Below are 26,373 nucleotides of genomic sequence, written 5' to 3' on the forward strand. Positions count from 1 at the left end.
TAGACTTTCACTTAGTTATAGGGCCTGAATAAAACTCTTGCATTTCTATCTATTTGACCACTTCTGATCCCCATGATTTGGTGAAGAGGTGGTGATTTACCAAAGGTTTAGACCAATTAGGCTAAGAGGAGAAGAGCATTACCCCCAAGACGCACCCTCTCCTCACCAACATAGTAGCTTGTTTTCAGTTCCATATCAGTTACTTAGAATGGTGGCATTTGGTTAACCTCTTACAATACCTATTCACTAGCAACTTGAATGGTGAAAGGAAGAGCATCAGGTACAAAGATTAGCGTTAGGGGACCCAGTGAAGTCCTGGGGTGTTTATACCAGATTGCACATCAACTATCCACATACCTGTGAGACACCGCTGTGCATTTTACTCAGCTCTCAGTCACCATTTCTGCTCAGCCTCTTGGCCTCCTACCTGTTCCTTTTCAGTAAGCGAATCTCCATTTTTACAGAGGAAGAAATTGAGAGAGTAACTTGCCCAAAGCCACGCAACAAATAAGTGGCAGAGCTAGGGTTTTAACCAAGCAGTCAACTTGGTTTAAGGATGGCACTGCCTGGCTGGGTAGCTCGGAACCAAAGAAGCTGAGATGAGTACAATTCTCATCTTGTGAAGGTGAAGTACTTACATTTTGGTCTCTGTCAGCTGGATGCCTTCCCTTTGATCCTCCCTGTGCAGCTTCCACTGGCTGCAGGTTCCCAGCCTATGGCCATTGCCTCTCTCTTCCCCCTTCCAAAAACACAGAAGGAAGGGACATTTGATTCCTTCCATATGCCAGATCCTGGATTGGCACCTCACACTCTGTATCTCATTTAATCATCACAGCCTCCCTGTGAAGTTGGTTTTATTATAACTATTTAATGGTTGAGGAAACATAAGTCCAAACAGTTCAATAGCTTGCTTCTGTGTGCCTCCAGAGCCTAGAATCTTTTCACCGAATTGTGCTGATTCCACTCTTGATCTGAAAGGCCAATGCTGTAGGTTAGATTTCACTAAGAAGCACTTGTGAAGTGCTCTAAAATCAGTATCTCAAAAAATAAGAGGCTGGGACCTTGACTAGCAATCGTCTCACAGGGAAACCCTCTTCAAAGAGAGCTTTTCTTTTGTAAATTAAAATCTTCTGAAAAATAATGAATCCTGCCAAACTTACAAATAGAGTAGTTTGACCTAAAATTCACCTAAGAAAAGGCTTTACTTCTATTTCAACAAATGATTGAAAACCAAAGACTGGTATCATGTTGGCTTAAAAAATACAAAATGTAAGGAGTGTCGAGTCTAAATCCCCCCTGGAGAAGAGCACGAATCTTTCCTCTCTCTCGAATTTCCAGAGTGGCCCCAAGGAGATGGGCGGCTGCTCTGAAGTGTGAGGGTTCGCTTGGATTGTTTCCACAGCTGCCAGATGTCAGGATTCCCCTCTACAAATGCTGAAAGGAGACTGAACAAATTTAAAGAAATGGAATTAAACTCTATTCATGCCTAGTTTTAATGAGTGATGTCTGGGGACATTCTTTGGCAAGGAAATTAAAAATATTCTATGTTTCATGGTTTAGTGACAAGAACACTAACTTTTGAATCAAGGGCTAGCTCAGCCTCTTACCAGCTGTGTGACCTTGAACAATTTGCTTAATCTCTCTGTGCTTTCGTATCTTCACTGGTGTTACTCTCACTTGAGGATACTATGAGGATGCAGATTAAAGAGCCAGGGAACTGTGCCTGGAACATAAAGGTCGCTGGATAAATGTTGGACTGCACCCTCCTTTTTTGTGCTATCCTCTCAGGATACAGGGACACTTAGGTCCCAAAAGCATTAGTTCCCAAACTTTAGTGTGCAAAGGATCACCCAGGACACTTTTTAAAGCAAACATTCCCTTGCTCTGATGCAATAGGTCAGAGGTGAGACTGAGGCACCTGCCATCCCACTACCTTCTGGATTTCTCAGACCCTACCTTGAGGAACACCACCCAAGGCGTTTCTAACATTGCTCCTGTTGGGGCCAAAACATGCTTGAATTGCACCTCTCTAAATTAAACCCATGAAGCAGCATTTTCTCCTTTCTTTGTATATTTATCTGCACTGGTCAGGGTGCCCAGCAGTCCCTGCTAGCTTCAATACAGAGTGCTTCCTGTGACTTTCAGGCATGCAGGCCAGCAGAATGTACTGCCAGTTCCACAGCACCTCCCTGTCTGGCCAGATTTATGCCACTATCAGCTGCTTCCAAAAATCTAAATCATGCCTTAGACAGTCTGTGTAAAGGGGACCTTGAGGCAGAAAAAGTTAAATGGGAAGTGGAATCACTCTGTGGCAATTAAAGGCCTTTGAAATGACTTTCACTTCTCCTAAGTATTTTAAAGAAATATTATTACCCACCCCCATGCCTGTGAGGTTTTGCTGATACTGCTGTTTAGGAAATATGCATATAGATGTTAGTGAAAGCCTAAGGTTAGCTGGATCATTGAATTCCATAAACAAAATCTATATTTTATTTTGGCCAAAAACTGTTGTTGTTGTTCATTTGCTTAACAAAACAGCTGGTAAATTAACATAGTCAACCTCATTTGTTTACTCTCTTCCATTCCCTCCTCGCTGGTGAGAATGGAAACAAAGAGCAGCAAGTCCACTACATGCTCAGGAAGAAGAGGGGAGCCCAGGGAGAACATCAGCGTATACATCCCTCCTTATTACAAAGGAAACACGCAAGCTGCGTCCGTGTGTGCAGCTACACAACAGTTACAGACCCTGCTTATATTTCCAGATCTTCCCTTTGACCGGGGATTAAATCAGTGCATTGAAACCGGCAGCACAAACGAAAAAGGGCTCTTGTAAACCCTTGGCTGTGGATGCAATCACTCCAGCCACCGGCTTGTGGGCTGCTGAGCAATGCACTAACATCACAGACTGTCCTAAAGTTAACTCCGTTCGGTCTACGGGTCAGCTGATGAGCTGCTGCAAGATAATTAACCTAGGATTATAATCAGGGTCTATGACAAGGAAATGCAGTGGGCCAGCCCTTGTAAGACTCACTTAAGTCACAACTGTAGAGTTCATCTCATAATAACTAAGAGTTTATCTTCCCCTCTCTTTCTCCTTCTCCCTCTTCCCTCCCCCCCTTCTCTCTTTCCTCTCTCCTAGTCACACTTAACTACCTTTCCAACAGAAATTCCTCTTGCTCCAAAATATCGAAATCCACTCCAACTACTTCTCTTTTGTTCGGCCCCAATGACTTCTCATATCCATTCCTGAAATAACATCCTAAAGCGATCACTTGTTGCTGCAGGACAAAGGCATAGCATGAAAAAGAATATGAAATGAGATCCGTGAGTTCTCTGAAAATTTCAGATGCCTGCTGAACTAAGCCATCTATGAATCTTAGTCAAGCATGGAGCTCCCCCTAATGACCAGACCATGAAGGGAAAAATAAAGGAAAACAGAGCTTTATATCATCCTACATTTCCATAGATGAAAAACAAAACAAGCCACTTCTCAAATGCTAATCTTGTTCAAGATAATCTTGCCCACCTTGTACCCCCTCACCTGCCCCCCACAAAATTCTCTACCACTGCCAGAGACTAGGTGTTAAAATCCCACTTGTCAAGTGCCACCTGTTGGGGTACCTGTGTCCCCCACTAAGATCCACACCTGTGGCACAATGAAAATCTTTCACACTGAACCTGGCTTAAAGGATGTCTTCTTGTCATAAGTGCCAGACTGTCACTATAGACTCTTGGAAACTGCTTGAAAAATTATATTTTTGGTCCTGAATTAAAGGATTGCATTTCTCCTGGAGGCCAGCTGTTGGCTGACTCCGGTGCCAAGAAGACACTCTTCAAAGCGTCCTCCCGTGTTTCTGTAAATTGTTGCTAATCCTCTGGCTGAGAAGCAGCCAGAAGGTCTCCCAGGGGAGTTGTTTGCTCACTGATAGGGCAGGACCCTGGTATCTGCTCTGCTCAGGAGCACCTTGAGGACCAAAGAACGCAGAGTTCTCCGAACAACGGCGGACAACAGCAAAGGAGACTGAGTGTCCTTTACTGAAGCTAACAGAAGCTTCCGAGTCATTCAGGGTCTCATCCCAGACAGAATAGATGAAGATATGGCCCCAGCCAACCTCCCTCTGCCCCTCATCTTCTTTCAGACCTGACTCCAGTCTGGTGTGTCGGACCCAGTCCTGCCCCAGAGCCCCCAAATCCTACACCCCAGGTACTGGATGTTATCTGCAGAGCTCTTCTCACCCTGGCCCTGGATCGGAACGTTCAGAACAGTCACCTGCTCCCAGACAAGCCACTGGGACACAACATGACTAATGTATTAATCCAGAGGTGGAAAATTAGAGGTTGATGAGCCCAACCAAACCAGGGTGGCTAGAGAGATTTTTTTTAAGACCAGGCAATATTTTCAAAAATTCTGAATTATCAACATTTAAAATCAGGATATTCCAAATGTTAATGTTTTCAAAAGTAAGGCAAACTGGCCGCTTGGACCTTGATCCTACATTCTCACAGGAGCTGAGCCACAGCTGCCTGGAAAGGAGCCTGGGGCCTACCACTCCTGTCCAGCCCTCCCCAGTTAGCCACCCTCCCAAAAGCTACTGGCCTGGCCCCTGAGGCACTGTGTTTGCAACCATGAATTAATCAGATATATAACGCATTAACACAGATTAGTTTATTTGGCACTTCTCCCAGGTAACATCTTAACCCAGTTAAAATGCCTGTCTACAGAAGATTCCTAAGAAGTGATTCTAATGAAATCTGATAATGGGAAGGTCAATGGGGGGAAATATTCCAGCTTCAGAAGGTTTTTCAGCACCCTTCTGATTTCTCAGTGACAGTTGGGTGCTTGCCATGTTTTCAACATAGGATCTACTTTGCACTATCTGGTTGATTTGTTCAAATTAGTTCCACTTGAGGACTAAAAATAGAGAACATAGAGTAACCTTAAATCCTTTTTGGAACCAAGTAGACTATACATAAATCAATGCAAAATTTTTAGTTAGGCCTAAAAATGAAGTCAGGTCCAGGGCCAAAAAGAAATCAGGATAATTGCTTGTATCTTTTCTGTGTTTTCTTTTCCCTCTGATTGGTTTTTAAAGGAACCCATTCATATTTATAAGAGAACTCAAAGATGTCCTCAGACAAGTTCTGTCTTGCTTTCAGCTAAGAAAAAAATTCTGGGAAGGCCAGGAGTTATCAGAATGTCAGCTATTGGGTTCAAGTGCAGATAGCCAATGTAAAATTTTCAGAGCAAGTGGAACTTTGAAAATTATTTTAGAAAAAGATTACAAGGCTACTATTTTATCTTTTGCTTTTTAAAATAAGAGTTTGGGCCCGGCCGGGCATGACTCAGCAGTTGAGCATCGACCTAGGATCCAGGATATTGGGGTTCGATTCCCGGTCAGGGCACATGCCCCGGTTGTAGGCTTAATCAGTGGCTCTCTCATCATTGATGTTTCTATCTCTCTCTCTCCCTCTCCTTTCCTCTCTCTGAAATCAATAAAGATATATTAAAAAAAACAAAATTAAAAAAAAAAAGTTAAAATAAGAGTTTGGTTTGTTGGGTTTATTTATTCAGTTGATAGAGATCTAGGTGGATAAAATCGATATTATACTATATAGGAATTACAAGTCCTACATAAAAAATGGAAGAGCTCTGAGGACAGAATCTACTGAAATTTACTGTCTTCCTACAGGTCTCCAGCCCAAAAGTCGACAACCCAAGAGCACACTTCAATATCTAATGCCTGACTGTGTGCAAGAACCCATGTCTCTCAGGCTATTATATTACAGCTTGTCCTATTTTACCTGAAGGACTTTTCCAATTAGAATGTTGCAATCAGAAGTTAATCAGGCAGAACATTCATAATACTGTCTATAATTTTACCAGGAAAAAATATATTTATTCTAAATATTAGATTCCTTTTTAATCTCTCTACCTTTTACAGCTTGAGTTTACAGCTTTGAGGGGTTTTTTTAACTAAAGACATAATTTAAAAACATAATTATAAAATGATATAAAATACTTTTCACAAAAAATGCTAGAAAGGCAATTTTGATTTTAAAAAATACCTATTTTAAATCCTTGAGTTGGGTAAAATCTTCATTGACCCAAACACTAAATTTACCAGATAATACTTCTACAATTTTATCAAAAATAAGCACCAACAATAATAAGAATTATTTACTAGAAATGTGATTTTTAAAAAGGATAAATAATTCAACTTGTACACCTTTCAAGACAGCTGTGGGACTATATAATGAGCATTCATGATCATAACAGAGACCTCAGAACACCGAAAGATAATAAAATCTTAGGCTTAGAGACAGCCATTATCTCTTCTAGCACCTTCATTTCATAGATGAGAAAGCCAAAGGAGAGAGTGCAGAAGTGAATTGTCTAAAAAGTTACAGCTCTTCTCAGAAGCAAAACCAGAGATAACTTCTGGTCTGGTTTTCTCCCCACCATTCCAGGCATCACTTCCTAAATTAGCAAGTGAAGATTTAACCATATTGAATATTCTGCATTAAATTAAAGTGACCAGGAGAGTTAATAAAGCAAATGCCCCCTTTCAATAAATTCTAGTCCTTTTATCCATTGGCCGCACCCAACAAGACAGTGCCTTTCTTGTCCATCCACCACCTTCAATAGTTATTTAAAGTACTTATCTTCAGAATTTTGCTTTGTGATATAGTTATTTTATCCATACTATTCTTTCAGCTTGCCTCTTTTTCTCTTTTCTTATTGGAATGAGACAAGATGGTGGTAACTTGCTAAGATTTTCAAGACCACTGTCAGAAAGGGTCATATCTGGCATTGTGTGTGCTGTAAACAAGTGCGGCCCAGCAATTTCTGGTGTAGTAAAGGCTGCGGTAGAACAAGGTTGTTGGTAGAGTCTTTCCTAAACAAAATGCTCTTCCTTTCCTTGGAAAGAATCTTTGAATTCAGTATGGCTTCTGGGTCAAGCTTTTGTAGCTATACTCAATAATCACCAGGGAGGTGGACAGGCCCTGGAACATGCCTTGGCTTTAAATCAACCTCCTAGAAAGTAAGGAACTGCCAACACAACGGAAAATTACTCACTCGCATACTTTTAGATCATCTTTCCCCTTTCTCCCAAATTCATCGCAAAGGAAATGAAAATGCAAGTGTCATGAAAGAGATAACAGTATTCTACCAGATTAAAAGGAAGTTTTTAAAAATGATGACAAACCGTTTACGCTTAACTTTCCACACAGGTATACATGTAAAGACCTATGAAAGACATAATGCTGAAGTTTGGTCCTAAACCATCTGCCCTTTAATATTGCTAATATTCTGTTAATAAAATCTCTGAAGACTGAGACCCCATGCAGGTTCCATTACTTCTATTTCAGATACAACCTGTAATAAAGTTAATCAGGCACACATTTAACAACATACGTGTGGTAATTGTTATGACACTGCATAGTAATTGGACATTAAGACTAAATGGTTCACATAAATTATAGAAAAAGGGAAAAGTCACATTATACCTTTCTTCATACAAAATGCCTGTGTGCAGACCACCTGTTTTAGAATGATCTGGAGAACTTTTTTCAAAAACTTATAAATGCATGACTCCCCTTGCCCTAGAGAGTCAGGTTCCGTACATTTGCATATGGGAAGCTTTGCACCACACCAAGGGCCTCAAGTTCAAATGCCTCACAAGCGAGGCAAGTCAATGTGTGTATAGAACAATGTCTTTTAACAGAAGTAAGTATGTATAAGAAAATAAATATTCCATCCAAAGGCATTTACATTGAGAATATTTTTAATACTGTGAGCCACCTCTGCCACCTCTTCCCCCACCTGGCCCCTTGGAAAACACACCTGTGTAGTGAATTGAGGCTTACAGTTTGAAATCTCTGTGGACTATACTATACGGCCCATGTCTTAAGGGTTTACTTGTGCTGGTACATGAAGCAGAAATGGTAAATAAATGTACTTTCTGCTGCATAAGGCCACGTCCCTCATAAATTATAGCTGATCCTAAGTCATTGTTAACACATGTCCACTCATTTCTTCATTCAGTAAATTTTTATTGGGCACCTAATATGTTTCGAGCACTTGCCTCAGCACTGGAAACACAAAATTAAATAAGACAAGTAGCTCACAGTTTGGAGGGATACGTTTCAAAATTATTCAGATGGTCAAAATGGCATGAAAATATCCCTTTAAACCTAAGTGTAAACACTGATTTCTTACTGTCCAGACGCTGACGAGATGGATCTCTAGGAGAATTTATTTTGAAGTATTTCTCCCCCACCTCCCACATCCCAATATCAACACAAAGGACAGGCTGACATCTGAAGCTGTTCGACGCTCTGAGGCAGACGTTACCTCATGCTACATGGCTTTCCTGTTCACGGAGGCTCCGAGAGAAATGGGGCTTCCAGGACATTCCATCCTGCCAGCAGTTTGGTGATGTATTTGAAACGGCCCATTTCTAGGGGTCTCTAATGAGTGACATTTATAAGGTGTCCTTCTCTACCCTGAATCCAAAGATACTGAGGTTTCTTTTATCTTAACGCTTCCCAGGCCCGTGCTTAGTGTTTATATGGCCTAAATCTTGAGCAAGTCACTCAATTCCATTTCTGCGCTCACGATTTCGCTACTGAAATGCAAACTCCCCTGGGTAATTCCAGGCAGTTTCTTTACCCAGAGATCATCTCTGGCCACAGAGCAGCTCAGCTGCAACCCGCGTTGTGTGCGCTGCATAATACTGTAACATTTTCAGAGTCAGGGAAGATTTATTCAGTGATCAACTGCTTCAGCATCCTGAATCACTCCAGAGACAGTCTGTTAAAGAGGGGACCTTGAGGGAGCTGAAAATGTAAGCAAGAAGTAAAATAATCCACTTTCCTTTTTTAACCCCTTAAGCTCCAATAAGGAAATAGTAGTTTTTTTATATGTATAAGGGGAAATGTCCAGAAATAAATCCCTCAAAATATTAAGAGTGCTTATCTGTAGAAAGTGAAGTTAAAAGTGGTTCTTATTTTTGATAATCTATATTTTCTACTATGAACTTTAATTCTGTAGTAAGAAAAATATTTTAAGATGCATATTTATATGTTGTTCTTAAAGATCTTTCAAAGGGGAAAAAGGCGTCATTAGCTATCTCAGGAAACAAGTCAGAATTTGGAAGACTAGCACACTATTCACCAAAAAAGGTAACATGGCTAATTAAATATAACTAGAAAGTAAAGGCTTACAGAGTTTTTAATACTTGAAGTCAATATAGGCCAGAAATTGCTAATAAATTTCATCTAACACTACCCACTAGAACAAAGCTGTACAACTTATCCCAGTTTACTTAAAAATCCAGAACTAAATATGTCCTGGGAGTATGAAAAAAAAAATAGAATGTCATGTACACAACTTTCAAGACCCTTCAAAATGAATATCTAATCTTCCTTGTGAACTCTACAGTAGAAATGGGCATAAGCAGCCTTGTTGCTAATTGAATGGAAACCAAAAGGGCAGATGATGGAATCCTCTACCTACCCCAGTCTGTCTACTTTTGGAACACAGATCGTTTCATGGGGGAAGGACAGAGTAAGCCATAACTTGATCACTGAGCTCATGATCAAGATGAGATATATCTCTTAGAAGTACAGACACATCTTCTCTCCGATGTCTTACAGTCAGGCTATATCCACATGCACAACTAATCCAATAGAATTCAGTTAAAGAAAATAAATTTACTCAGTAATCCTACTGGAACATTTGCTTACTTGATGGGAGGATTTTTAACTTTTTTGTCATTTGACCTCACGGGTACACAGCCACAATGCCTGAGAAGGTGTAGCTTAGAATGAACACCAGGGAAAACAGCTACTAAAAGGCCAGGTGGGCAATCAGCAAGCAGAGGATATTCTAAACAAAGACCACCTATTTGACTAAAGTGAAGGGGGTAGATTTCAGATGGTGATAAACCCTATCAATGAGTAGATATCATCAACCACTAGGTAATAACATCTATGGCAGGAAACAATCATTAACAAATTGTGGATTTGTTGAAAACTTTTAATATGATAATTTGTTATTTTAAGAAAAAAAAAGTCTCACTATAAGAAAACCCTAATTGAACTACAATAGGAATTAAATCTGAACCTATTCATGAAAATTCAGATTACAATGGTACCTAGGTTTTCTAATGGAATCCATTCTGGAAGATCGTTTGAGCTCTGAAACATTAGAAAACTGAGGGATCCACAGCCAACAGCTGGGCCTCAGGATCTTGCCCTCAGCGGAAGCCACGTGGCATGTTCGACTTCCGAGGCGAGTTCGAAAACCGAAGCATTTACTGTCGGGTTTACGGTGTTCTAAACCGAAATGTTTGTCAACAGAGACATTTGAAAACTAAGGCACCACCATAATTGTTTTCACTGGAGTAATAAAAGCAGAAGTAACTAACTAGCTTTGGTTATATAGACTAAAAAGAACTCTGTTATATTAACTTGCCAACTGGTTTTTACCAGGTGGACACTTGCCAGCGTTTGATCTTTAATTATAATGTACATTGTACATCACCCAGTTAAAAACATTGAAGTCAAATCTAACTCTTTTCTGTTGTAATTGTGAGAAATAAAAACAATAGAAAGTGATAAAAACTTTAAAAATAAATAAAATAAAAAACAGACAAGTGAAACTAAGAAAGAGGTCCCCATTTTCATAGAATTAAAAAAATCTATGAAATTCTGTTACTTTGACAGAACAAATACTTTTCTGGGTACTCTTTGCTGCTTCGCCATCCCATGTGCTCTCCCCCCGTGATGAACAAACTGTGCAGTATCTGTTGATCTCGACAGCTGCACCAAGGATGACACGCAAAATCAATGTGCCCTCAGAAACAGGATGAAATGATCTTAAAGCCAGATACTTACATTTATGTGGTTTAGATTTTTTAATCCCTTTAAAGGTATGTTTCACCAATGTTATCAGATTTGACATTCTTTTTTGTTTTCCTAAGCATGCCTCAAAATAAATTTGAGTACTAATTCAAGATTAAATGTTTTTAATAAAGGAAAGAAAAACAGAAAGAGAAAGGGGAAGTATTGCTTAAGAAAACTGCACACAGAGGGGCTCCCTACCATTCCAACTTCTATCAAGTAGTAACGCTGAATTATCTGCAAGCATAATCCACATCCTTCTTCTGAGCCGTAGAAGACTGTCACTGATGAAAATGGTCCCCCCTTCACACACACACACAAAAAACAATTGAGGGATGTCACCAGGAACAATCCCAAAGGTTATGCATTTATTCATTTCTAAATGCTATATAATTTCATTTTAAGGATAATTAAATATGTATTTGCATTAATATGGATATATGCTCTTGTGTGATGTGTACAAGCCAGAGAAGCTCTGCCGAGATTTGCTGCCAAATGTACTTCAGATTCTACCAAATCAGATCAAATCTATCCCCTGAAAGACACTCTTGATTTTCTAGATCTTCCTTATAAATTTCCTTCTTAACCAGCATGTTAATGAGGTATTTTTCTTACTTGTTTCTTAATTCTTGTCCAAAACAAGCTATTTTGGACACACTCGTTTTTTGCATTTACTAAGTTGTAATTCTAACTTCCCTATAAGCATGTTAATAAATAAAATATCAACCTGTCAGCTTTAGCAGATATGTATAGTTTACAATAATTCCTCTTCTTTCCATTAGTCCATTTGGCAACTACTTCATCCAGCAGCGACACACAGCCGAGTGGAACCACTCCAAGCATTGTCCTTAACCCAGATGCATTGCAGCATTTCACTGTTAGGGTGGCAGCGCTGGGTGACCTGTGGCATAGCCCTCAGTGAAGTGAAAACCATTTCACTAGCTGTCTTTTCAACTGTGACAGGCCTTAGTCAAAAAACCAGAGAGTGTGACCTGCCAATCACAGGAGTGAGAGGCCCGAGGGCCATATGTCACACCATTCTGCAGCCCCTTCTGACTCTCGGAGTAAGTAATTCCCAGTCAGCAGGCTGCTCTCACCCATGAGCTGCAAAAACAGGAGTTTTTCTATCTACACTTGTAACTTGTTTGGTCGTGGACTTGGGTGACTTAAATTTGAAAATTATTTCCCTGGTGGTACCAGTCATTGGTTGAGATATGTGATTATTGGTCTGCCAGATCCACAATTCCTCAGAAAAGATTGTTGATCCATATCTGAGAGAGTGGCAGAGTCCATGTGTGGCACTGGTGGAGCTCTGCCCATCACCACACTCCAGAGAATGTGGCCTTGGAGCAAGGACCACATTTCTCCTTGAATGGAAATTAATGTGTTCAGTTGCTAGGTCCCCACTCAGAGTGTCTATCCCAGCCCCTCCTCATCACTATTCTAGCTGCCAGCTCCAAGTCTCAAATGAGAATGGAAGGTAAAAATACTGAGATGTAAAAGGCGCTATACACATTATTGTCGCTTCAACTACTAATAATAATATCAGACTCTTCACTTTTGCAAACTGGTCTACAGGATGAAGGTGCCTGGGAGTAGAGAGAACTTTGGACTTGACAGCTAAAGGGATTTCGAGACAGCTGCTCCTCACACTTACCATTCTACTCCTCATATGCACCCTTCAGTCTGACTCTCTAAAACAGCCTATCAGAATCACCTGGAAGGCTCGTCAAAACACAGATTGCTGGGCCCGCCTAAGAAGTTTCGGATTCAGCAGATCCAGGATCAAGCCTGACAGCTGCATTTCCAGGTTCCCATGTGATGTTGGTGTTGCTGGTCTGCAGAGCATTCCTTCAGAACCATGGCTAGAAAGAAAGAGCACATCATTTAGAATGTTGCAAGAGATGTCGGAGAGTAAAAATAAATAAGTTATATATAGAAAATGGAGGTAGTGGGGGGTCTCCAAATGTATGTACTAAAGAATTACCAGCCTGTCACATATGCAATCATCTAGTTTTAATCTCATTTAAAGGTGAGTTAACTGAGGCTTTGAGCAGGTCATTTGTCCAATGTCATAGGGCTGGTCCAGCAATAACAAAAGTAGAACTAAAATTCAGTTCTCCTCTATTCTAGCTATATGCTTTCCAGTATAAAACATTGCCAACAGTTAGGATTTTCACTATTTTTATCTCTTTGAGAAAAAGTGGTGCACAGATACCCCATTCCTAGGCACTCAAATTGAAATGGGAGGGCAGAGGAGGAAGCATCATGAGATAAAATGCAATCCAGCAACACACATATAGTTTTTCAAGAAATGGCAAATTTACAAACCAGGCTTGGTGACTTTGTAGTTGCCCAAGCTGTTGATTTTTAAACCCTCTCTTCAGTGTCCTGACCTCACTATGCAGGAGGCTCTGGAGTAGCCCAAATCCCTGTTTGATTTTTAACAGCACCTGCTTTCAGCATTCATTCCAGTTTTACTTGTGCCTGGCAGAGACTAAGCCTGCACTTGCCCTGGAAGCATGGGCCAGCTCCCAGGACAGAATAGAAAATCTCCACTCTCTTTTTAGGAACATCTCCACATTAGAGCTGTCTGGTAAACTGACCAGCTGCCACCCACTGCTGTTTAATCCTCTCAGATTTTTGGCCTAAGAGCATAAAATCCTTCCTCCCTCATTTGTTGTGAAGATGCTGAAGAAGAGGGAGGAAAGGAAATCATGTAACTGAGAGCTTGTGAATGGACAGCCAACATGCTCAGCCCTCATCGTGGAGGAAATAAATGTGCATCAAATTGTTTTGAATTTGGGGGGAAAAGATTGAGGACATGGAGCTATTCCTAATATTGTTAATTTAGCTGGGCTCTTAATGTCCAGCGCCTTGGATACAATAGGCCCTGGATACGTGTATTTTGAATTGATTGAATTTTAATAACATTCAGTTTAGATATTACTCTTCATAAGAGCTAACACAGCCTAGGACCTTCATTTCCTCACCTGAAAGGAAAGAGTAAGAACCCATAGACATTTTATGGAGATGTGGTGAATTTATTCAGTAGTCCGAATACCTTTCTGGTAGCATACACAGGTACGATTCGGGTATTGTGAAATATTGTATTCATTAGTAGTGAAACAGTTCTAGAAATATCTAAAAATAAGTATTTCTGTGCATCTCCAATTTAATCACCCCTGCTAGTACAGCAATGAAAAAGATAATGCTGCCAGGCTATTGTTTGGTTAGCATAGATTTGCTATAAGTTGTTTATCTTTGTCTCACTGGGCATTCCCCAGCATTAGAAGTACTGACCTCTAACCTTTCTTTTAATTCACCTATTGATCTTAGAAAGATAGGAGGTAAGTACAGAAGCAGTCATTTGCTGGTAAATGTTGAACAACCAGCTCTCTGGAGAGGAAGTACCCAGACTAGTAATGTTTGCCAATTTCTGTGGTGTAAATTCTTCATTGTGGTCAATTTATAGCTGCCAGCAATTTAATGACTCACATGCAGAATTTCTGAGAAAAACTGGCTCTCGTGAGCTGCTACAGGCTGGCACCAGCACACAACTGGATGGGGGGAAAATCACAAGTGGCAAAATTATCCCATACTAACTGAAAGGATTTTCCTCAGCACTGGAGCTGAGCACACCACTCTAGCAGAGTATCCGTGAGAAACAAAGTTGAAGGTGATACAGGAAGAGCATTCCATATCAGTTCCTTGTTTTTAATAATTTCAGGTAATCGAGGACTGGAATTTGCCTTGAACTTCTCCACACCTACCTTACCACAGTTCCTGGTAATTGCCTGAACAACGTACTACACAAATGCCACCCCTCCCCAGAGTCCACATAACATGTCAGGATGGCCTTGCTATTTAAGGGCCACATGGGTTCCTTATCAACACAGACAAATGTCATCCTTAGCGTGAAGTGCTAATTTTACAAGATGAGCTGGAATAACCCGTTTATTACTTCAACTAGAAATTTAAATTATTAAAGATTCAGTCCTGTGCCTATTGCAAATAACACTGTTCTACTCATTATGTGATCTGTTCTTGAATGTGCTGTGAAGATTAAAGACACTTCTGACTAATGGATTCTGTGTGTATTTAGGGGGAAGGGTGGAGAAGAAAGAAGGTAGAAATAAGGTAGGGAGAGCTGAGTCTATGAGCCCAGGAGCCTGTGTTTATATAGATACAGTTCACAGAAAAGTGACCAACACATGATTTGAAAAGAGGATCTGGGTCAGAATTCTAGATTGCTATGAGCATTCAAAACAAAGCTTTAATCTAGAGATCCTCAAGTATTACTAATTTGTGAAATAAAACTATAATTATTGAAGATTGATTTCATAATATCTTGGCTTCCCTGATTCAACATCAGACAATCAAATCTCAAATGTATACTTCTAAAAGAATGAAAATAAACACCATAGCGAGTATAAACATGAAGATTATGCTCCAACGGGCTCTGTAAAACCACAAAATGAGACAGTACACAGGAACACTCAAGTGAGGGGAGTTATAGAGGGACAATATGTGGCCTCCAAATAAAAGTGAAGATTGCAAACTTTTGGGACTATTTACAAAGTCTAACTTTCCTAAAGCAAAAACAAACAAACAAATAAATAAATACTAGCTTTGAGAGTTTGTGATTATTAATTTTTTAAGAGAAAAGAACTTTAGTTAAATCCAGCTTTTAGCACATTGGCTGAGAGCACAGAAGCCTCACTCAGCCTGCAGATGTCTGTCTGAGCTGCCACATGGCACGAACTGGCCCTGGGGGTCTCGGGAGCCCAGCACAGGACCCAAAACTTCAGATTTTGGTGCTGGTTCCAAAACTCCCCGTCCCTTTCCAGTTCATTACAAACGCCTATTGTTTGCCATATTTATCTGCCATCACTGCTGTTTGTTAGCAAATGGGAAGAGAACTGCCAGGACTGCTTTTCAGCCTGCCCTCCGAATAGGGCAAAGGCGCTCCAGGAATTGCATGACAGATGGTCTTTGAATGATATACAGAACCTCTGCCCTTGGGCCCGCTTTGGAGGGGCTGTTTTGGATTGTTGCTCATAAGAGTGGGAGGTTGTTGTGTGATATGTGATTATTCCATAATAATTTTAATTATTTTGCCTGTTTTCAAACAATAGTCTCAGCATTTTTTAATTTTTATACTCACTGAGTTGTGACATGAGCATTCTTTTCTCTCTGTTAGCGGGGATTAAAATCAAGCCCTGTATCCCTTCCCATTTTTCTTTCTTTTTTTTTTTCCTTCCCATTTTTCAAATAATCCACTTTTAAATAAATTACCTCAGTCTGGAAAACTGAGTTACGTGGTGTCCTCCTGGCTCACACACGAGCAAGGAAAAAGAAATCCCTTATTGTGGTGCCTGGTTTGAGACTGTAGCGGTAACAAGTTTCAAGAAAAGCCTGCTCTTTGCCTCTTTGGAGCGAGGCTCCTGCTAAGGGAGCCTCATTCTCATGCATGTGGGGATCCCATCAGATCTGCTCAAAGGTACAGTCCGAGCAGTCAGCGGGCATCCGATGTGCATGTAAATGAAGCTCCCCAAATGGGGGGTGTGGGCTTCCGGAGGTGCGGAAAATATGCCATCTCTGTCTCATCCAAATCCAATAGAAACTTCCGAATGTTTTTCTAAAGCAGCAGGAGCCAACGAGAAGCAGATGCTAAACTTTCAAGCATCCGAAAGCATTTTTCTTTACTGGACAGATTTGTTGGCTGAGCACTGGTAGACGAGGTTTGGGGTTAGAACCCAGGCTTTCAGTTTATCCGGCCAGTGGGCCACTGGGTGCCCACCTGCACATCCCAGCAGTTCCAGCAGTGGCCTCCAGCTTTCACCTAAAGGAGGGTACCACTCAGGGACATGCCAAGGCCACCAGGGACTGTATAAAAAGATAAAACCTACAGTGACTGTAAACCCCAGGAAAATCCAGGAGTGAATTAATATTCATAAGATGGCCTTTTACCACATAAGAATATGTGGCATTACCTGGAGTTTTTTGCTCATGAAATTCTCCCCTACAGCTGAATTCTGTGTCCCCAAATAGGCTGTGATTCCTTCCAGTCCTCCAGCCGAGAGCCAAATCAAACTTTGGATAATGTCCAGGCTGACTAGTCTGGCACCTTGGTAATAAGAAAGAAATTCTGCTTCTCCTTGGTCTCCAGCTAAGTGATATAGTTACCTCAAAAAGCAGGAATCTCTGGTGAGTGGGGTTACTGTGAAAGAGAAAAAACAAAACTCTGACCCTGCTCTTTGATGGAGAAATCCCCCATGGAGTCTTAAGTGCTTCCCAACAACTGTGGTTTTAATCCAATAACAGCAGCTCCTCTAACAGAGAGAAATCCAACTCACACAGCAGTTAATACCCAAATGAAATTCAGATAACTCCCACTGTGTTGACAAAAAGGATCGGGGAAGCGTCCTCTGCTCCTTCCCAAGCAAGTGGTGCCTTTGGTGAGAGTCAGCCAGCCCGCCTTCCCAGGAAACAGCCACAGAGTTTTCTCCTCGGAAAGGCTGGTGCGCACAGATTTCTGGTTATGCAGAGCACGAGTTCCCAGGGAAAACATTTAAATTAATGTTTGGCACCTCGAGGAGCCACAACTGCTTGTCTTGCAAGGCGTGGAGGATCATCTAAGGAGTCTTGCCCGGCTTGCTGGGATGACTGTTTTTGAAAGAATGCTTGACTGAAATTTTTCATTAAGGTATATGATTGGAACAATGGCTCTGACGGCATCAGCTATCACAAACATTGTAGATCTGTTTTCTCAGCCTACTTAAAATGGCAAAACCCCACTTGAAACATACTTATATGTTATAATCAGTTAAGTTTCCACATAGGTCAGGCCCTATATAAGGTATTTTATACACATGATCTCTAACTCTTACAACAACCTGGAATTCAAATGAGGAAAAAGAAACTCGTGTTGATTAAATGGCTTAACAAAGGTAACTCATAAAATAAAGCTAAGTCAGGATTTGAATCCCTGTTTGTTTAATTCCAAGGGTCATATTTTTTTCACTGATGCATATATGTACGGGGAATGGGTTACATTCACATGTGGCATTTAGCCTTGTGCAAATGAATGCAAATCTCAGCATATTTTGGATTTCTGAAGGAAGAGAGTACATATATCCTCAGTGCCTGACATATTGTGGATTATCAACAGTTATTCACTGGCACCACTTCCTTTATAGATATACAATTGACAATAAGTGTTAGTCTTAACCATGTAGGCTCTACTGGCTACTTTCTCTTAGTCATTTCACATGATGTTTACCCTGGCTGGATCTAAATTCTGAAAAGTTTCCTTGTTTGGGCCAGAAGGATTGAGCCAACCCAAGTTCACATTGACCAATAATTCTAGGTGAGTGCAACTCTAAGAACATATTTCTGAAATGAATTAAAGTATCTCATAAATACCCGCCTCAACGCAATTCTTCTGACAAAGAAATATGGCAAAAAATAAATAAATAAATAAAATAAAAATAACCTCTCTTAAGTGCAGAGAGTTTCAAATAACTTGGTTAACAAAAGAATATTTATTGATTATACAAGAGGAAAGGGGCAAATGATTCTACATTCAAACCCCCAACTGTATCTTGTGTTTTGTAAATAGAATTGCCTGTGCCTTTGTATCTAATTCACATAATTTAGAAAACAGTACTGTTTTAATACAAACACACATAAGAGATATAATTATTTGTTTCAAGATAACCACTGGAAGATTTCATTCAAGAGCAAAATTAAATAAATAACCTAAGTCAATAGCAAGATGACTATCATTGAGATACATATATTTTTAAAAGAACAGCCACATTCAAATGTTAGCCATTTTACCACGGTTCCTGAGAGCTCCTTTTTTAACATTAGCAGTCAAAAGAGTGACATTCCATCAGGACCCCAAGACCTCTATAGATGGCAAACTTAACAGTTAAAAGATTGCACAAAATGCTTTTATTCTGATCCACATGTGAATTAGGCTCAAGCTTAAAGGAAAAATAAATGGGAATTAGAGGGTAACTCACAAAGGCATTCCAGTTGGGGAGCAAATACCACCATTAAGTCCCAAATGCAATTTACGAATACAGCATTTTAATTTTCTAATTGTTTCTACAAAAAAAAAAAAAAAAAAAAATGAGGCAAATGGAATTACAGTGGAACCAGCCATTTAATCATGTACAATTTTGCTGAACAATGTCTCTGTGAATCCAGTTCTGAGCCCCTGCTCACATCTATAAACTTGCCAAACTTTGGGTCCGTAAGAAAAATCTTTTTCCTTTTTTCCCCCTCTGGGTAGGAATAGAAGAGGCTGGAGTTTCTAAGTTTCATGGTCAAATAGGATCAATTTGATGCAGTTACTAGGGACATATGAAGCAGAAAGGGGGCCCTGGAGATTATCTGTGCCAGTAATTTTCAAATCAACTAGAACCACTTTGAAACTACCCACCACATTGTCCACTCTTCTAACCTCCAGTGGCCTAATATGCACTCTGTAGGAAATGAGAGAAAAGGAAGTCTTCATCCGATAAGCTGCGGGACAAGTGATGTTAAGCATCTGTGAACCAGACATAAATTATTATTTCCTATCAGGAACCCATGAATACATATTTTTGAATGACAATTTTTAAATTTTTCAATAAACAACCCAACAGACTACCCAAAGGCTTTTACCTACAACCAAATACCCACGCTTAATCTGTTTTCAAAGTTCAACACATACACTACTCTTAAAAGTGACAAGAACTCAGTTCCATATGGTGAAAACAGTCATTCGTTCATTCATTCATGCATTCCAGTATTTATTAAAATCTAGGTATGCCAAGCAGTGGGAATTCAGTGCCTGTCTTCAGAAAGCATACTGTCTAGTGAAGAGACAAACCTGATTGCCATTCAAAATGAGAATTGGTATGTAACTAAAATTCCCCTTTTGACTACCTGTGTGCTTCATCACAGAGGCTGCCCAGGCTAGACCTTCTTCAGCTATTTCACGGGAGCTCCAGGCAATTCCTCTCCTGTCAGGCACAGCTGCTGCCACCACTCCTCTTCTGGGAACCAGAGTCTCCCGTGTGGCACTGCCAGGCTGCTTCTGTGGCCATGTAGGATGCACCACTCCCCCACACCTCTGTTACCCTCACCCCTTCCCCTCATCCACAATCTCCCCTCGTCCACCCTATTACCTGTGACAGATTAGGAGAATGAAACCCTCTCCTGTTTGTGTTTTACCATGCTGCAGGTCCCAACGAAATTTTACAGAATTTAGTGAAGTAGCATTTTTAGCCTTTCCTTACACACCCGTAGGATTCAGACCTGTCAGACTGAAGCCAATGTGAATTTGGCCAGGAGACAAATCCAAGCCTCCTAATAGGCTCCTTGACACCCTTGGAAAGGCCTTGAGCCAGCCTCCCCGCCGGTTGTGCAAACATCACCAGACCTGCCTGAATATTAACAGAGGACTGAGCTTGACTTTTTTCCCCAGGAGGGGAAAAAAATCAAGCTTCAATACCACCATATTTTTCTGGGGTCTCTCCCACCAGATCACAGATACGTTTTGACACATGTGACTCCTTCAGCTCCAGAGAGGACAGCGCAAGTGGAGATGCGCAGGAAGTGCAGCTGGAGCCCAGAAAAAAAGCAGTTGAGTCTGTCAAACATCACCGAGAAGATAAGATTTGGAAGATGAGTGGCACTTTTATTAGTCAGACCGTCATTGTGCATGTGACAGGATGGAATAGCAAGAAAGGAGAGGAACAGCCGATTCAAAGGTTGAGAGGAATTTAAAAAGTACTGTGTGCACAGGGAAATACATGTTTGCTTGTTGAAACACAACACTGGTGTTGGGAGAGGAGAAGCAAGAGATGAGACTGGAAAAGTAGTAAGGGTTTGATCATAAGGAGTCTTATATGCCACATAAAAAATTTGTTTTAGCCTGGGTTTTTGGTGTTTTATGTGTGTGTTTTGCAAACCTTTGAAGAAATGAGCTGGATAATTACTTGATCATATTTATCCCTTGGAAAGATCACTGTGCTAATAGTGTAGAGAACAAGTTTGAGGCTAGATAGACTAGAATAGGAAGAAGCGGAAAGAACTATATGGAAGGGACTACAATATTGAGGCAAGAGGTACTGAGATATTGTGGTGGACAGGCTACTGAAATGTCCCTGAGATTCCCTCTCACTGGTGCACAGGTTCTATGTAATTCCCTAGGGTGGGACCTGTAAATATAATGGGTTTCAGTCCTGTGATATGACAGAGGTGAAAGAATTTTTGCAGATGTGATTTAAATTCCTAATCAGAGGATTATGAGTTAACCAAAAGGGAGATCATCCTAGATAAACCCAGCCTAATCGGGTGAGCCCTTAACAGTATTTAAAGGTCAAAGATTGGAACAGAGATTTTCCTGCTGGTCTTGAAGAAACAAGCCACTCTGTTATGAGAGGGCTACGAGAGGGTCATGTGGTGAGGACCTGCAGAGGCCTCTAGGAGCTAGGAGCCAGCAAGCTGTGCCTGGAATCCTGACCCGTATAAGACATGAGGTAATAAATATGTGTCATCTTAAGCTACTAAATTGGTGGTAATTTTTATTCAGCAATATGTAAAATATAGATATAGCTGGCAGGACACAGGTAAGTAGCATATTCAGAAGGAATAATTAACAGGAAGTAGTTTGAGTTGATGGGGGTGAAAATATGACTCTGACTTTACCAGCTGAGAATGGTAGATAAGCAGTGTCATTCTGGAGATGTTGTGCTTGCTGTATCTGTAGGGCATTCAGGTGGCCATGTCCAGAGCACAGTAGGACATAAGCGAAGGGAAACCCAAGGGTCAAGTCTGAGTAAACAAGTCAAACTCCACTGTCTAAACCTGAGGGGCCAGACACAAAGTGGGAGCCAAAGTAGGTGGAGTCACTGAGGGAGCCAATGAACATGGAAGATGGAAGAGGGAAAGTGAAAAATGGCCTGAGGAAGTTGACTGCAGGTCTCATAGGACCTCCACTTGCTTATGTAACTGCTCCATTGGGTTTTGTTCTGTGCTGTTGTTGTCGTTGTTTTTAAGAAGCAAATGAAATCAAACAGGTCCCTGGTTAGGATGTGATCACCAGGGAAAATGTAAGGAGAAAGAACAGAAGAAGCCTATGGATGAAGCTCTGGGATCCACGTTCAGATGACAGGATGGGGAAGGTTTGCCTTGAGACTGTGGAGAGGCGGGTTTTTTCTGTAAAACCCAGAAAAGGGGAAGTTTCCATGCTCACCAGTCTTGAATGCCAACACACAAGAGGAGGGCTGAGGATGCCCATGAGATAAGGCAATGATAAGATGAGTGAAATCTAATGTTAGCAAAAGTTTCAAGTTGAGTCGAAGTTTATAGCCAATGTTTACTTTCCTCATCTGTAAAATGAGAGTAATAAATGAGAGTAAAATACCTGCTTTGCTTTCCCCACAGGGTTAAAAATCCTCACCTTCCTTCCCATTCCACTTCATGAAGGCTTGGCCATATAGGGGCCAACCCCTTCCACCTCCTGGACCCCAGGGAGACGGGATCTCTACCTCAGTTATGACTCCAAACTGGTCCTGAACTGCTTTGTCAGGCTCCCCATTACTTCAAGCTAATTCCTCTATGCATGGAGGAGCATGGAGACAAAAATGCTTGCTGACCACCTCCAAATGCCAAGAAGAACAAGAAACTGGAATGCAGAAGAAGGGAGCCCACTTTTCTTTAAAGACACAGTGTCACTTTTTTACTTGGCACTTGCTTTACTGGAAAACAGCTAAGAACCAAGAAACAAACAAAAGAGGCCTCTGAGCAGCCAACATCTCCACACCAGAGACTGTCCTCATTAATGAACTTTACTGAAAAATATTCCATGGGGTCCTTACTCAGGGCATAGTCTTCCTCTTCAGAAATTCTAGAAGGCTTGGAGATATGGTTTCCAAACAAATAGCTCAATAAGAGCAGCAAATTAAAAAAAGAGAACTAGCCCTGGCTGGGTGGTTCAGTTGATTGGAGCATCGGCCCGTACACCGGAAGGGTTGCGGGTTCAATTCCCAGTTAAGGCACATACCTCGGCTGCAGGTTCAACACTTGGTTGGATCCATTGATTCTCTTTCTCTCTCTCTCTCTTCCTCTTTCTAAGCTTATCCTCGGATGAGAATTTTTTTAAAAAGGAGAGAACTAAAAGAGGCACATCAATAACAGTAACGAGTGACAGCTGATGGCTTAACAGCGAGAATGGAAGCAGGGGAAAAGTAACTACAGAAAGCAAACAAAAGAAATAAAAATCACAGCAGCTTAGGATCATTTAGTGCAGAATAAAAACATTCTACGTACTACAAGAGACCCTTGAGGGCACTAGGGCTCAGCATGATGGCTTAAGCCATCATAAAAAGAAGTTATATTGTATTTGGTATAGTCTAAAAAGGCAAAGACATTTGTAATATACAATAACAACAAGAGGAGACTGTGGCTTGATTCTTTCATTCTTTAAAAAGCATTTTGGGGAGCAGCTCTGTGCCAGGCAGTGTGCCAGGCACAGACATAAAGGAGCTAGAATGAGATGGTGTCAGCTTTGAGTAACCCTCACTTATCTGGGAGGCTCAGCTATTCAGAGAGAATCATTGTCTGCAAGGTGTCCTTTGGAGAGCCCTGAGAGGGAACATTTATTAAAATATCAAGGTTCTTGGAAAACCTGAATGATTCACACTTCAATTGGCAAAATCAGATCTGTTTTATCTAGAGTGGATTGACTACTTTTGTTGAAAAAAAAGAAAACAAGAAGAAAATTTAAATAAATTCTCCCAGTACAATCGATACCTAGCTACCCTTTGGTTGTATATAAAAAAGTTACCTACAGGAGCTGTGACAGTTTTTAACAATAGCCAGATGAGGGTGCTTTTGTGCACTTAGAGTGCGTGATAATTGTTTTAAGTCATTAATGTAAGCCCCAAAGTGCTGAAGTTAAAAGCAAGAGGTAGCTTAGATCCAGGAAAAATAAAAATAAAAAATGGCTTTTTCTGATAAATATCTTATATCATCTTTTTGGAATCCCATAAAGTGAATTCTAAACCAGTGTTTACAAACTATAGGTAGATGGCAATGTCAGAATCCCAGATTTCTGGGCCAAACCACAGTTCTACAGGGATAGAATCTCCAGGGTAGTATTCATATTTTTAAAAATCTCTCCAGGTGATGCTGACAGGCAAGCAGAACCACTTATAGCTCTAAAATTCCATCATTTTCCATGTATCTTATGTCAAATAAGTAAAAAATAATTTCCCCAGAAATACTATAGTCTAAATTCAATAAAGAAAACCCCAAATTTTCTATATTAAAATTTAATCTTGCCCTGGCCAGGTAGCTCACTTGGTTAGAGAATCATCCCAATACACCAAGGTTGCAGGTTCGACCTCCCAGCAGGGCACATACAAGAAGCAACCAATGAATGCACAAATAAGTGGAACAGCAAGTTGATGTATCTCTCTCTCTCTCTCTCTCTCTCAAATCAAAAAATAAAATTAAAAAAAATTTAATCTTGTAACTGAACCGAAAAATCATTAACAGGAGAAATATAATTCACGGTGTTGTTGTTGTTTTCATAATTTTGAGGTCTACAGATTATAAAATTGAGGAACTAAGCTAAAAAAGTACAAACAATTATATCTTGGCTACATCATCTATATGTCATCATGCATGAACCCTAGAGGTATTAGTAAAAAAGTCACAGGGAACCTGAAACTTTTGTTGTAAAACCAGTATATCAAATAAAGCTTTTCAGCCTTCAGAAATAATGCCAAGCCTCTCTCCTCACCCCATTGTGCTGTTTAAGTTTTCTGCTTTTGCAAACCCAGATATAATGTGAGGATGAAAGAAGAAAGACGTTGAAGCCAAAAATAGTATCATTAAATAGGGTTTAGGGTCCCTGTGGAATGTAATGGGCTAGAAAGAGTGACATTATATGTAATTAAGATTTCGAGGGTTTATTTCAGCCCCCAGGGTACAGATGCAAAATATATGGCTATTAATAACAATTGTTAAATAACAATAGTCCAAGTTCTTCTTGGATCTCAGAGTTGTTTTCTTTCTTTTTTTTTTTTTTTTTTTTTTTATACTAAGTAACTGTTGTCTGGATAACTCCAAGAATAACTTAAGTCAAAGAAAAGTTACTTGACTTAGGACCAAATGCTAACTTCAAGCTGGAATCAGGTCATTCCACACATGGTCTCACCTTTCTCAAGAAGAAAAGTCTCCCCTACTCTCCTTTCTCATCAGGAAGAAATTGGAAGACCTACAGACTTACTAAGCTATGGTGACTGGTGAGTACACACTGGTTTTGGCAGGCCGGAGAACCCAGTCTGGGCTTGCTTGGTACAAGATCTCCCTGGGCATCTGGTGTGAGGAACAAATTGGTGAACCAATATATACCGTCTATACCCAGATCACTGTTTTAGGAGGTACAGGAGATGGGTATTTTAACACTATAACAGCAAGGCTTCTGTCCTCAAGGAAATTAAAATAGAGCTGGGGAAAAAATCCACAAACATCAATTAGGGAATTGTATGCCATAATTCATGATTAAGTAATAAATTAATGTCATAGCTGTTCAGAGAAGGAAAATTAAAATGAGAATAATTGGGAAAGACTTCATGGCATTCGTGCACTTGGGCTTTGAAGGATGCTACCAGAACTAGTCTCAAGTGGATTTGCAAGGGGAAGAATTGGCACCATGCATGGAATTGCATGTTTGTAAAATGACTTTTATGGCTTTCTTTTCCCCCTCCCCTTTTTATTTTTTGTTAATAAAAAGGGAGCATCTTTGTCTATGGCCATGGCTTGGAAAAGTGTATAAAATAAGGTTGATAATATAATAAATTTGGTCTTCTTATTTTCTTGACAATCTTCATTTCTTCTTAGATTTCGGGGAGTAGCAAATTTAAAATAGTAAGAGAAAAGTGGGGAGGCTGCCGTACTTAAGAGAAGCTGGTAACAGAGAGTGGTAACTACTAATAATGACGGATGAAGCAGAACACTGAAGGCTCAGCAGTCTGGGCCCATTCACTGCCTGGAAAATGCAACCATACTCTTTCTATCCACCCATCCCTAATAACTGCAGAATGCACCATAGCTCCCAGGAGAGTATTTTCTCTACTTATTCCAATATCTCTTTTTTTCAAAGGAAGAAAAATTAATGAGGGGAAAATAAAGAAATAAAGGTCATTTTATTCATTTATTCTAAATTTCTTTTATTGCATACCTACTACTGCTTTAGGTGCTAGAAACACAGCTGTGAACGAAAGAGATAAATTATTTACAATTTTGGAGTTTTTGTGTCAATAAAAAAAATTCTCTGTCTTATTATTTTTAAAAAGAATGAGGTAAACAAAGCTTCAGATATACCTTATCTCTAATAGTGAAAGTCAACCTAGATTTTTTTTTTTAATCTATCCCACAGGGAAAATTCACCTT

This window comes from Miniopterus natalensis, chromosome 5 (genome assembly GCF_054644295.1).
Source record: "Miniopterus natalensis isolate mMinNat1 chromosome 5, mMinNat1.hap1, whole genome shotgun sequence".
In the NCBI taxonomy this organism is placed as follows: domain Eukaryota; kingdom Metazoa; phylum Chordata; class Mammalia; order Chiroptera; family Miniopteridae; genus Miniopterus; species Miniopterus natalensis.